The following is a 12,182-nucleotide window of genomic DNA, read 5'->3' as shown; positions in this document are numbered from 1 at the left end:
CTCACAGAGATCCCCTGCCTCTGTTTCCCAGAGTGCTGGGACTGCAAGTGTGTACCACCCACCCCAGTGAAAGTCTCTTGAATCATTGTTGTAATTAGCAAAGGTAAGAACTGCAGGATGGCTACCATGAGTGTCAAATGTGATGTTTCCATAAAGGTTTTTTTTTTTTCATTTTATTTTAATTTAATTTAATTAATTAGTTTTGTTTTTTTTTTTTTTTCCCCAGGATAGGGTTTCTCTGTATAATGCTGGCTGTCCTGGAACTCACTCTGTAGCCAGGCTGTCCTTGAACTCAGAGATGCCCCTGCTGGGATTAAAGGGCCACCGTGTCCCAGGGAGACTGACATTTTAATCGGTGGACTTTGAGTAAGTAGATTGCCCTTACTGTTATGGGTGGGTCTCATCCAATCAGTTGAAATCCAGGACAGAGGAAAACGCCAGCCCGCTTTGAGCAGGAGGGTCCTCCAGCAGTCTGTGTTTGAGTGTCATCATCACCAGGGGCCCCTTTAAGACCTTTGGACTGAAAATGGAATATCAGCTTTTCTGGGGCTCAGCTTGTTGGCCCACCCTGCACAATAAATCAATGAGTTATAATCAATCAATCTCTCCTATTTTTACACTGTGACAGTTAATGTGAATTTGTCAGCCTGACAAGATCTAGATCTACCAAAGAGACAAGCATCTGAGCATGTAGGAGGTCATCTCTAGTAGGTTAACCGAGGCGGGAAGACCTGTCCTAAATGTGGGTAGCACATTTGGTCTCGTGGGCCTAGGTCCAGGTCTGCAGAAACAGAAAAGTGGAGCTGAACACTTGCATCTGTCTGTCTCCTGACTACAGATGTAACAAGGCCAGCTGCCTCTTGCCACTGTACCCTCAAACTGAGACCTGAAATAAATCCTTCCTTCCTGAAGTTCCTTTGGTGAAGTATTTTGCCACAGCATGAGAGAAGGAACTAATACATCTATTCCGTCTAAGTTCATGACTACATCCTGTCCACTCAGCAAATGATACACATCTCTCCATAGCTTTAAACGTAAACCCATAAGAGGCCTGTCCCACCTCCCCCACTTACCAGACCACCGCCTTCCTGAGGTTTTCGTTTGTTTGCTTTGTTTACTTGTTTGTTTTTCTATCTCATCTCGCCAGTGCCCTCTACACACCTGTAGTCTGGTTGGTTCTGCTGAAGCTCAGACCAGTTAAATCACCTACCCAATTGGCAAGCCTTAGAGTTAAGAATCAGAAACAGGTCTGCTTGACTTCTCCTACAACAGCCAGGACTCTGTATGCCTGCGGTGGGGGATAGGCCAGTGCTGCCGGCTTGGGAACAATGTTCAGTTATTTGAGGCTGGTGGGTGGCTAAGTACATATCTGCTGGTGAGTTGGCCACTGTTTTCTATTTTCATATGGAAGCTCTGTTTCGCTCTCAATGTATCTAGAGCAAGCGAGGCAACCTCAACCTCGCTTATTCCCTTCGCTTATTCTCTTTGATGGTTTCTGCATTTTTTTCCCCAACTCCATCCTCCAGACTGTGTTATTCTAGTGGGTAAAATTAAATCTCACTACCTCATCCCTGGTGACCTCCCCGCCAAAGGCATTAAGTGAAGGCTTGTTTTGAGGGTGAGTTGAGATCATCAAGGGGAAGCATGTCCAGTCACACTGATGGTTACTGTGCTTGTTGTGTGTCCACCTACATACAAAGAGAAACAGAGAGCGGAGCTGTGTATGTTCAATACATTATGCTGACTCTGAGAAGCTTACCAAGATTCTTGAAGCCAACACAGAAGGTCCTGGATCTCTCAGAGAACATGACAAAGATGAGGCATTAATGCATGCCCTAGTAGACGGTCCAAGCCCTAACTCAATTTCTCATCAATTCATTAATGTTTTTTTTTTTTGTTGTTTTTTTTTTTTTTTTCCCAGACACAGTGGTGCACACCTGTAATCCCAGCACTCAGGGAGGCAGAAGCAGGTGGATCTCTGCAAGTTCAAGGCCAGTTTGATCTACAAAGCGAGTTGAGGACAGCTAAGGATACACAGAGAAACTCTTATCTTGAAGAACCAAAAAAAAAAAAAAAATTAAGGGACTAGTACATGCCAGATATTATCCTAGATGCTGGAGTTTTGGGAAAAATAAAATATGGTGTGCCTTCAAGGAGCTTGGAAGAGAGTAAGGGATGGGGCACTTATCTTGGAGCTCAGTGAAGGGCAGAAGGAGCACCCCCTTTTTGCCAGGCCCTGTCATACAGGATTACCCACTGAGCCAAACAGCTGCCGTCATCAAGAGTGCAGTTGTGTCTACTTGCAAAAAATCATCCCAGCTAGACTAGCTGACAATTGACATCCACTGATGGAAAGCAGGAGGGTCAGAGAGGTTCACAGAACCCTGAGCCCAGTATCCAGCTGTTCCATTTTCCCTGTTGTAGGCAAATCTGCCCTAACTGCATGTAACTTTGGAGAGAATCTATCTATCTATCTATCTATTTATCTATCTATCTATCTATCTATCTATGAATATGTGTATATATCTATGTATGTATGTATGGTAGGGAAGATGAGGCGTATGGGGCTCCACCTATGTATTTTTGGGAAAACCTTCATCCCTGCTGGGAAAGTCTTTCTAGTGCAATCTTTTGGGGGAGAGCACCCACACTCCTGTAAGGAACCTCTTGTCTATATTCATAAGTAAGTCCAAAAACCTCTTTGATTTCCCAAACTTTGGTGAAATCACACCTCAGTTTGTCGTTGGGACCTTAGGAAAAGGGAAATTTATAGCTCCTCTGAGAAAGGACTTTTAGCAACAGGCCCATTCCCTTGGTTTCCTAGCCCACAACCATCCAGAAGTGGCTAATCCTAAGGCATAAACACCAATTCTCCTTTTCCAGCAGGAGGTTCTGATTAGAACTGAGGTTTGTTCCTAGAACTGCCCTGTTATCCAGGGACTTCCCTCAAAGCAGTCACTTGATCAAACAGAGATAACCAATTTAAAAGAGCCAGTGACCTCAGACATCAGGGGCACATGGCCCACCCATCTCAGGGCCTACATGCACAGCAATGAGCCTTAATAATCACACGTACAAAAAAATAGTCATCATGTTCTCAGTCTTGTTATGTCAGGCATATACCATATACACACAAATGTGTGTATATTTAAATACTAAATTAATATTTATTTTACGGATATGAGTGTTTTGCCTAGACATACGTATGTGTACCATGAACGCAAAGTTCCTTCAGAGGTCAGAAGTCATTGGATCCCCCGGAGCTGAAATTACAGATGGTTGTGAGTCACCATGTGGGTGTGGGTCCTGTGGAAGAGCTGCCAAAGCTCTTAACTGTTGATCCATTCCTCTGGATATACATACATACATACATACATACATACATACATACATACATACACACACACACACACATACATACATACATGCCCCACAAGCCCAATCTCAGGGCTTCATGCAAACTATTCAAGCACTCTATCACTGAGCTATATTGAATATCTCAGCTCTACTGTACATTTTTAAAATTTATTTTATGTGCATTTATGTGCATAAGTGCGAAGGTGTCAGATTCCTTTGAACTGGAGTTATAGACAGTTGTGAGCTGCCAAGTGGGCGCTGGGAATTGAACTCAGCTCCTTTGGAAGAGCAGACAGAGCTCTTAACCACTGAGCCATCTCTCCGGTCCCCTACTGTACATTTTTTAATTTTTAAAATTTTTTAATTTTTAAAATTTTACTAGAGCTTTGTACCAGTTCATTTTTACCCTTCTGCCAAAGCAGGAGGTGAGGGAGGGATGGTCAGAAACTCCCTTAGTTTCCCTGCCTTTTCCTTATTTGAGACCCCCACAACGTATAAAGACATTTGTTGTATCCAACTTCAAACTTCACATTATCCCTCTGTTTCTTGCTCTTGGCAGATTTAGCATCTTTTCACCTGGCTAGGAGTAGAGACTCCAAGAGTCCTTAGTTTTCTAGCTAATGATGAGGACATGTGCAGGAAAAGAGTCTGGCCAGGCAGAGCGAGCAGTGAGAGATGTGCTTTTTTAATGTCCAGAAGAGCAGGGCCTTAGACTTTTTGTACACAAAGCAATAAACCTTTAACAGTCACCCAAATTATGACTCATCTCCAGACAATTCGGGAGAGCTGCATGGATGAGTGAACGAAAAACAGAGAACAATGCACACAGGAGTTGATTGTGTGTTCCTCACAATAAGTGCCATGAGAGTTCAGAGAAGGGAGAGGCGAGTGTGGGCTGGAGCGATGGCAGAGATTTCAGGCATCAGGAGGCTGCAGAGTGAGAGGGGCCACTCTAGGAAGCTAGAGAAACAAGAGGCCACACCTCTCCTTTTACTGCCCCAGGGTGCTGGCTGTCTTAATTCCTTTCATTGCTATGACAAGTCACAAAATACTTCACAAAAACCAACTGCTCAAGGATGCCAGCATTCATGGCAGGGACATCATGAAAGAGGACTCGAGGGTAGCTGACCATGTCACATCCATAATCAGGAAGCAGAGAGAGATGAGCTAGCGGTGTTCAGGTGTACTTGTTAAGCCTAGGATCTCAGCCCACGGAATAGTGTCACCCACAATTAGGACGATCTTCCCACCTCAATCAAGCCAAGGCAGAAACTCCCTTACAGACATCACCAGAGTCCAGATCTGGTCAAGCTCAACCAGTGCTAACCACTCAGGGACTCACACAAAATGTGCTCAAGCAGATCATCCAGGAGACCATGGCCCAGTGGAGGGGGTGGGATTTCCTCTGCCTTTGTTGTTACACCACAACAGCTCAGTCACCAAGCAAGCACAGGTTGTGCTGGAGAAACTGGCTACGAGCTCTCACCCCCCTCTCACCGCACAGTCCCTCGGCAGGCCTACCTTGTTACAAACAAGACCTTCCCATTCCTCTGCCAGGTCAGTTCAGTCACCAGGACTCAGCTGAAGCTCATCATGAGGGGTGGACCCAGAAGCCAGATGGCCTGGGTTCAAAGTAGGTCTCAATCACTTGTCACAGTGGGGAACCCAACCACTGGGTGTTTCAGTTTCCCTATCTGTGAAGTGAGGGTGGTAAGAGCAGAGGTTCATTGCCTCCCTCTGAAGGTTTCGAAGCAATATTGGCAATGGCCTCACCACGGTTCCTTTCCTATCTTAGCCCTTGGCTTCCCCTCCTCTGTTTCAGCCTCTTCTGGTCTTTGTTCCTGCTATCTCTGGTCCCCCTGACATTCTCACCTGGCTACCTGCTCATCTCTCAATTCTACCTGAGGTAACACCTCTCTCTGAGTTATCCTTCCGCTCCTTGCCCCTCCCAGCTATCAGAGCTCAGCCTGTCCTGTGTTTCCAGAGCAAGAAGTCACTTTGGGTCTGGACAGCTTGCCCACAAGCTGAAGGCACCATGGCAAGGGGTCTGTCTATGTAATTTGCCTATATAGCCTCAGTGCCTCCTCGCTGAGCCCTCGGTGGCCAAGAAAGGGATGGTGAGAGGGATGAATTAACAAAGGCAGGAAGGAGGAGCCCAGAGGACCGGGTGAGATGAGCTGCTGCCCAGGGTGGCTTCAGGATTTGGCCCAGGTCCAGCTACAGCTGGAGACACCCGTGACTCTAACTGGGTGGGGGTGGAGTGGGTGGGTGGTGAAAGATCCAGGCAGCTCCTCCCAGTCATGCCCAGCTCAAGACCAAACTCCCAAGTGCCCCAAAGGTCTGATAACTAGAGATACCCAAGAAGAGGTCTTTTGGCAATTGAATGAGGCTTTTTAAAAATTGTAATAAGATCCCTAATTTAGTTGAACAATTTCTCTTCTGGGTTTCCTACTTTTTTTTTTTTTTTTTTTTTTTGAGACAGGGTTTCTCTGTGTAGCCTTGGCTGTCCTGGACTCACTTTGTAGACCAGGCTGGCCTTGAACACAGAGAGATCCATCTGCTTCTGCATCCCTGAGTGCTGGGATTAAAAGCTTGTGCTACCACATCCAGATCTGGGTTTCCTTAAGAGAGGGTAAGTCCAAGACTTACATACCAAAATATGACACTCAGAAGCTTGACCCATCAAAAGCTGCCCCTGGAGGAAAGGCGATGTCTCCGCCCTGCTCCGCTGTCAGTATGCCATGAACTGCTCCCCCTTTGCCTGGGTCAGCCGGTTGATGCAATCAATATTAATGAGTAAATGAGTGCCAGCCATTCTCCCCGCTCCTCCTCAGCCACCAGACTGACGAAAACAGCCTCCGTCTGAAGGAGTCTATGGCGAGTGAGCTGCTGGAATGTGTTCAGATGGAATCTGGTGGCAGTGGCTGCTACAGTTGTTTCGCAAACTTCCTGAAACAACAAAGGGAGAAAGGCAGCAACTCGTCCCTTCTTGAGCAGATGTATTTAAAACATGAACCCAAGCGAGAGCAATTTCAACACACACACCAGAGAGGGAGAGGAGAGGGAGTCAGTGTAATAAGAACTTTGCTTACCAGGCTTGAGTCTTCAAAAAGGGAAGTTGTAGCTGCCACTCAAGCAAGTCAAGAGCTGAGGTCTAGAGGTTCATTTTGAAGCTTTTCCTGAAAGTGATGAGGTATAGGCAAGGACTTGACAGCAAACCTTAGAGGTCTGGCTGTTCCCTGATACAATCATCACAGGTATCCTCAGACACTGCTGGAAAAAAAAAAAAGAGTTTTGTCCTGGTTTTATGTCAGCTTGACACAAGCTAAAGCCATCTGAGAGGAGGAGCCTCAATTAAGAAAATGGCTCCGTAAGATCAGGCTGTGGGCAAGCCTGTAGGGCATTTTCTTAACTAGTGATTGATGGAAGAGGACCCAGTCCATGTGGGTGGTGCCACCTCTGGGCTGGGGTCCTAGGTTCTATAAGAAAGTAGGCTGAGTCAGCCATGGGGAGCAAGCCAGTCAGCAGCAGTACCCCTTCATGGTCTCTGTGTCAGCTCCTGCCTTCAGGTTCCTGCCCTGTTTGAGTTCCTGTCCTGACTTCCTTCAATGCCAGTCTATGGTGTAGTAGTGCAAGGCCAATAAACCCTTTCCACCCCTGGTTGCTTTGGTCATCGTGTTTCATCATAGCAATAGTATCCGAGACTAAGACATGTTTCCTTTCCCTTTTCTGAACAGGGACCCAGCATCAGTTACTGAATCCCAAAGAATGGGTATCTCAGTGATAAAGTACCAGCCTAGCATGTGCAAGAATCGGGGTGTGATCCCCAGCACTGAAAAACAAAAACAAACTCTCTCCTATTATAAGTAATAAAACCCCACTCCCCTTAGCTTAAGTATAACACCGTTAATTCTTACTGATGGCCAGGGAGAATGATGAAGTGAGTCTAGGGAAGAAGGAGAACTGATGAGGGTGTCTAGCTAACTATGGCCATGATCACCCCTCATACCTTGCCTAGATGAACCTTGTGGCTTCCGCCATTATCCAGCTGATATCAGAACATACTACCCTGACTTTCTGGGTATGAGGCACCAGACCTTGGAACCATTCCCTACTCCGGCATCATCCTAGTCCTAATGATGTCCCTAAAGGCTTTTTCCACAGTCCCTGCTCTTCAAGTGCCTCACTCCGAGTACTAAAGCCTGGTATGGGATATGACAGTGCCTTGAGTCACATGCCAGGGCCACACCTAGATGCCAGATAATCTGAGAAAGAAGTATCTAGAATATGCATCTTCCAGGAAGGTGTGCTCCACCATCCACTAAGATGTGAGGAGGGTTCAGCACATAGAAGAGTGTCCTAGGCTGGGTGACCTCCACATAGCACACAACAACTAATATCTAGCCTGAATGGCGGAAAGAGCAATAGCTCTGGGGAGCCTGGGAGAAGCTGAGCTTGAATCTCAACTTCCTCTCTCTATAAAAAGCAGGGGAAACATGACTGTCACTGAGGTCCCTACCTGGGAGACTTTTCCCAGTGCAACTCAACCTCTTCCATAACTGACAAAGCTCTCCCTTGCTGACGGGGCTAGTCAGCAATACCTCTGAATTAATTCACACTTCTTTGGGATGAGTTACATCACATAGTGAATCCTGTCGAGCTCCCCAGTGAGAGGAACAAAAATGTTATTCACTCAAGAGTCCCTTCTGCTAGGCCTTGAAGGGACAGATAGAACAAAGACACACCTGTGTCTTGGGGCAGAAGGTCATATCCAGTGCTAGCTGTGTGGAGGTGGGAATGTTTGAGGAGATGTTTGAATGATAAATGACTCCCATAGCCTCAGGCATTTGAGTATTTGGTCCCCAGTTGGTAGTGGTCTTTAGGTAGGTTTAGGAGGTGTGGTCTTGTTTGAGGTAGTATGTCACTGAGGGTGGGCTCTGAGAGTTTAAAGACTCAGCCATTTCTACTTCTCTCTGCTTTGTGCTTGCAATTCATGATGTGAACCCTCAGCTTCCTGCTCACTCTGCCACCATGGACTCTAACTCTCTAGAACTGAAGCCCAGAAAAACTCTTTCTTCTATAAGTTACTTTGGTCTTGGTGTAGTACAGGAGGTGAGTTGGGTTTGAATTGGTCTTGACAAGAATCTGTTCTTAGCCATTCAGAGGAAGAGAAGGAGAGCATTCCAGAGAAGAGGAAGGGTAGGTGAGGAATGGAGACTAGGAATTGTTGGTCATGTTTCTATTGTGATAAAACACCATGAGTGGGCATCTTATAAAAGGAAGCATTTGTTTTGGGCTTACAGTTCCAGAGAGCTTAGGGTCTTAATGATGAGGGCAGCATGGCAGCAGAGAGCAGACATGGCAGCTGGGGCAGCAGCTGAGAACCCACATTTCCCCCCTCCCCCCATTAATGGTTGGCACATCCATCTTTTATTAGTAACTGCAAATGAGAAATTTTCTCAACACCTAAAGACCAAACTACAATAGAAGATTCCATAGGCTTGAGATTCTGAGACATTCTGCCACTCCCACATCTCTCTCTCATTCTGCTTTTGTTTCTCTGTCAGGGTCCCTCTCTGTCTCTCTGCCCTCATGGCTCACTCAGGCCCTAACTCTCTTCTGCTTCCCTTTCGCCAAATAAAACTCTTTCATAGCAGATCTGTTGATGCCTGGCATTTTAAAATAAATGCTAACAATGGGAAGGGGTGACAATACGTCAGAGTTGTTGGTTAGATTTTGGAATTCAGAGATGCACATGGAATTAAAATATCTTTTTGTCTATTTCCTGCTCACTATTTTAGCCCCCTGCCCCTTCTCCTGTGAGGAGAAATTGAATTTTAAAATTGAAATTTAAATAATTCTCTATCAGTTCACAGCTGTTTCAAAATTACAAGCCATTTTCTCGTGGGTGGTTTGTATCCTCAAGCTGTGAAGGTGAGGTGCTGAGAGCACTGTGGGGCAGAACTGACCATGTGGTGCTTTGACCAGTTTCACGGAAGGGAAGGAACAGACAGCAATATTTTGTGCTTGGTAATGGGCAGTGGCAACTCAAAACAGGTCATGTGCTAGGAAGAGCTCTTCAAGGCTTGTGTTCAGACAACAGTTGACCACACACAGGGGCTGAGGCGGATCCCAGAAGACAGGGTTCCATCCAGCAGCACCTTTCCCCAGCTGTGTGACCCCAAGGGACTCCTGTGTGACCCCCAACCTCTGTTTGCTCTTTAGCAGTTGTGAGAATCCAGCGAGGAGATTGCCATGAAGTACTGAGGTGGGCATCTGGCCCACAGCGAGTGCTCAGTTCACATAGAGTGCTACTGTTATCATTTGTCTGTATGACAACGATCATCACAGTCCTCCTGTGGCCTGTGGAACACTGGTTTCAGATCCCCAGAAACCAGAAGCCTCAGGTTCACAAGCCCCTTATGCACCATAATGAAGTATTTGGAGATAACCTAAAGTGTCCATCTCTTGATTAAGACAACTAATACAATGTAAACACTATATAAATAGCTGTCTACAGGATTGTTCAGGAAAGAGTGACAAGGACAGTTCTTACATGATAAATACATATGTAATTTAAAAAAAAAAACATGTTATTTTTAATTATGCGTAGGTGTGTGGCTACATATATGGATATTGTACATATGAGTACAGACACCCAAGGAGGTCAGAGGTATCAAATTCCCTAGAGCAAGAGTTACAGGTAGTTGTGAGCTGCCTGACATAGGTGCTGGGAGCTGAGCTCAGAGGTCTTCTGAAAGAGCAGCAAGTGCTCTTAACCACTGAGCCATCTCTCCAGCCCAAACAAGTGTCATATTTTTTTTTTTTTACAGTTTTTACACGTATTTATTCTGTATGTGCCTGTGTAGGTTTATGTGTGGGTACTCATGCCACAAAGCACTCGAGTGGAGATCAGAGGACATCTTGGCAGGAGTTGGCTCTCACCTTCCAACCATGTGGGTCCCAGGGATCAGTCTCAGGTCATCAGGCTTGGTGGTAAGTGCCATCCAGCCATCTTGCTGGTTCCCAATTATCTATCTGTCTGTCTCTCTGTTTACCTATAATTCCACTGTCAGTTGGTTGACTGCGAAGGGCTCTCTCAGCCTTGACACTCCATACTTTTCTGTGATCTTGAAAGGGGGACAAAACCATCCATTCCTGGGTGTTTCAAAACATATATGCCACCCACCCTCCTCTTGTGAGGCTCGCCCAGCCCAGCATGCTCCAGGCCTCAGTGCTATGCCAGCTTCGTCTCTTTTCTCCTCACTTGCTCTGGTCATCTGTAACCCTGCCTGGCCTTCATTAGCAGCTGAGCCATTTCCTTCTGTATACCATCACAATGCCAAATCCTGCTGCTGGGGTTTTGTGACGGAAGCAGGAGACATGGAATGAGGCCTTCCCCAGGAGCACAGATTCCCACCATCACCCTTTTCTTTAACCATGCCACTTTTCCCCCCAGGAAACTGTCACACCACCTTCCCGATGTCCCCTCCCCTTTCCTTTCTGGAGCTCAGAATGCTCAAAAACTCTAATAATCCAGCCCTTCTTCAGAGCTCACTCACTTTGTGAGACTCCTATTCTTGTGCACATAATTAAATAGGATTTTTCTCCTGTTAATCCGTCCTACATAGATTTAATTTGTAACTTAGCCAGAAGACCTAGAAAGATGGGGAGGGGTGTCTTCCCTCCCTTACAGTTTTTTTTTCCTCTTCCTAAGGTTGGACATGCATCGAATAGGCTAATTGATTAGAGAATCAGATACTTGTCGAAATGAGAAGCTTTAAAGTGCTTTTTAAAAATCTCTCATTGGCGTTAAGCACCATGCTCTGTGAATGGACTCTGGCTGTGGGGCTTGACATTCTATATCGCCTTTTATTATTACCGGTTCCTTCTTAGGTCCTAACAACTTCTACTAACAACTTTCACAAGGCAAATTGTGTACCGGGTGTCATGGTGGTTTTTCAGCTTAAGAGTATAACCGTATTTGTGCCTTTTCAAGTGCCTGACAGAGTGTTGCTTGCATACCAGGAATATGTAGCAAAAATAAAGTTATTTTCCTCAGAAACCTTAATTTGGTCACTCCCGTGTCTGTCTGACTCCTTGATTTGAAGACTCTATTAGAACTGCCCACACGGATGCCTACCTGAGGTCACTGGTGTCTTCCTCAGTTCCAGTGTGGCCGACTAGAGGAGGGTGGCCAACCTAATGGAGGGAACGGACACTTTACCGGAGCCTCGCCTCATATTGGCTTACCTATTCATGCAAAATTCTAGAACCAGACGGTGTATGTGGGAAACCTGAAGCAGGCAAGCAACTGAAAGCTTCAGAGTTCTCTGATGGGGGTTTCATGACTGGCGGGAGTTTTGAGTACACTTGTATTTGTGAGAAAGGAAGAATACTTCTGAATGGCATGGGCTTCTTTCAGCTCTGAGCCTTGGTTTAGTCGGACTTGAACTCTCTGCCTTGTTGCTAGAAGGTTCTTTCATGAGCGTGCATTCTAGCTTCCTAGTAACTATGTGGAGACATGCTTGCTTCCAGGAAGAAATAATTGAGGGAGAACATTCATGCCTCATGAATATTCCTCTGTTGTTCCACAGCCTTCCCTAGAGCCCCTGACACTCTGTGTCCCGATCCAGTAGCAAAAGGGGATGGGGTGGGGGTGGAAGATCTAGTTCTGCTCCTGTTGAGATCCTGCCACTTGCAAAGTTAAGCGTTTTGACTGTCACTGTGCACCTGTGCATGCACAGCTGAATATGTGGAGGCCAGAAGGGGGTATCATGTGTTTTGGGGACGTTTAGCTTAGCAGCAGGAAGATGCTGGCATAT

Source organism: Psammomys obesus, unplaced genomic scaffold, assembly GCF_907164565.1.
Source record: "Psammomys obesus unplaced genomic scaffold, mPsaObe1.curated_primary_1811, whole genome shotgun sequence".
Taxonomy (NCBI): domain Eukaryota; kingdom Metazoa; phylum Chordata; class Mammalia; order Rodentia; family Muridae; genus Psammomys; species Psammomys obesus.
Note: the sequence above shows the minus strand (reverse complement) of the source record.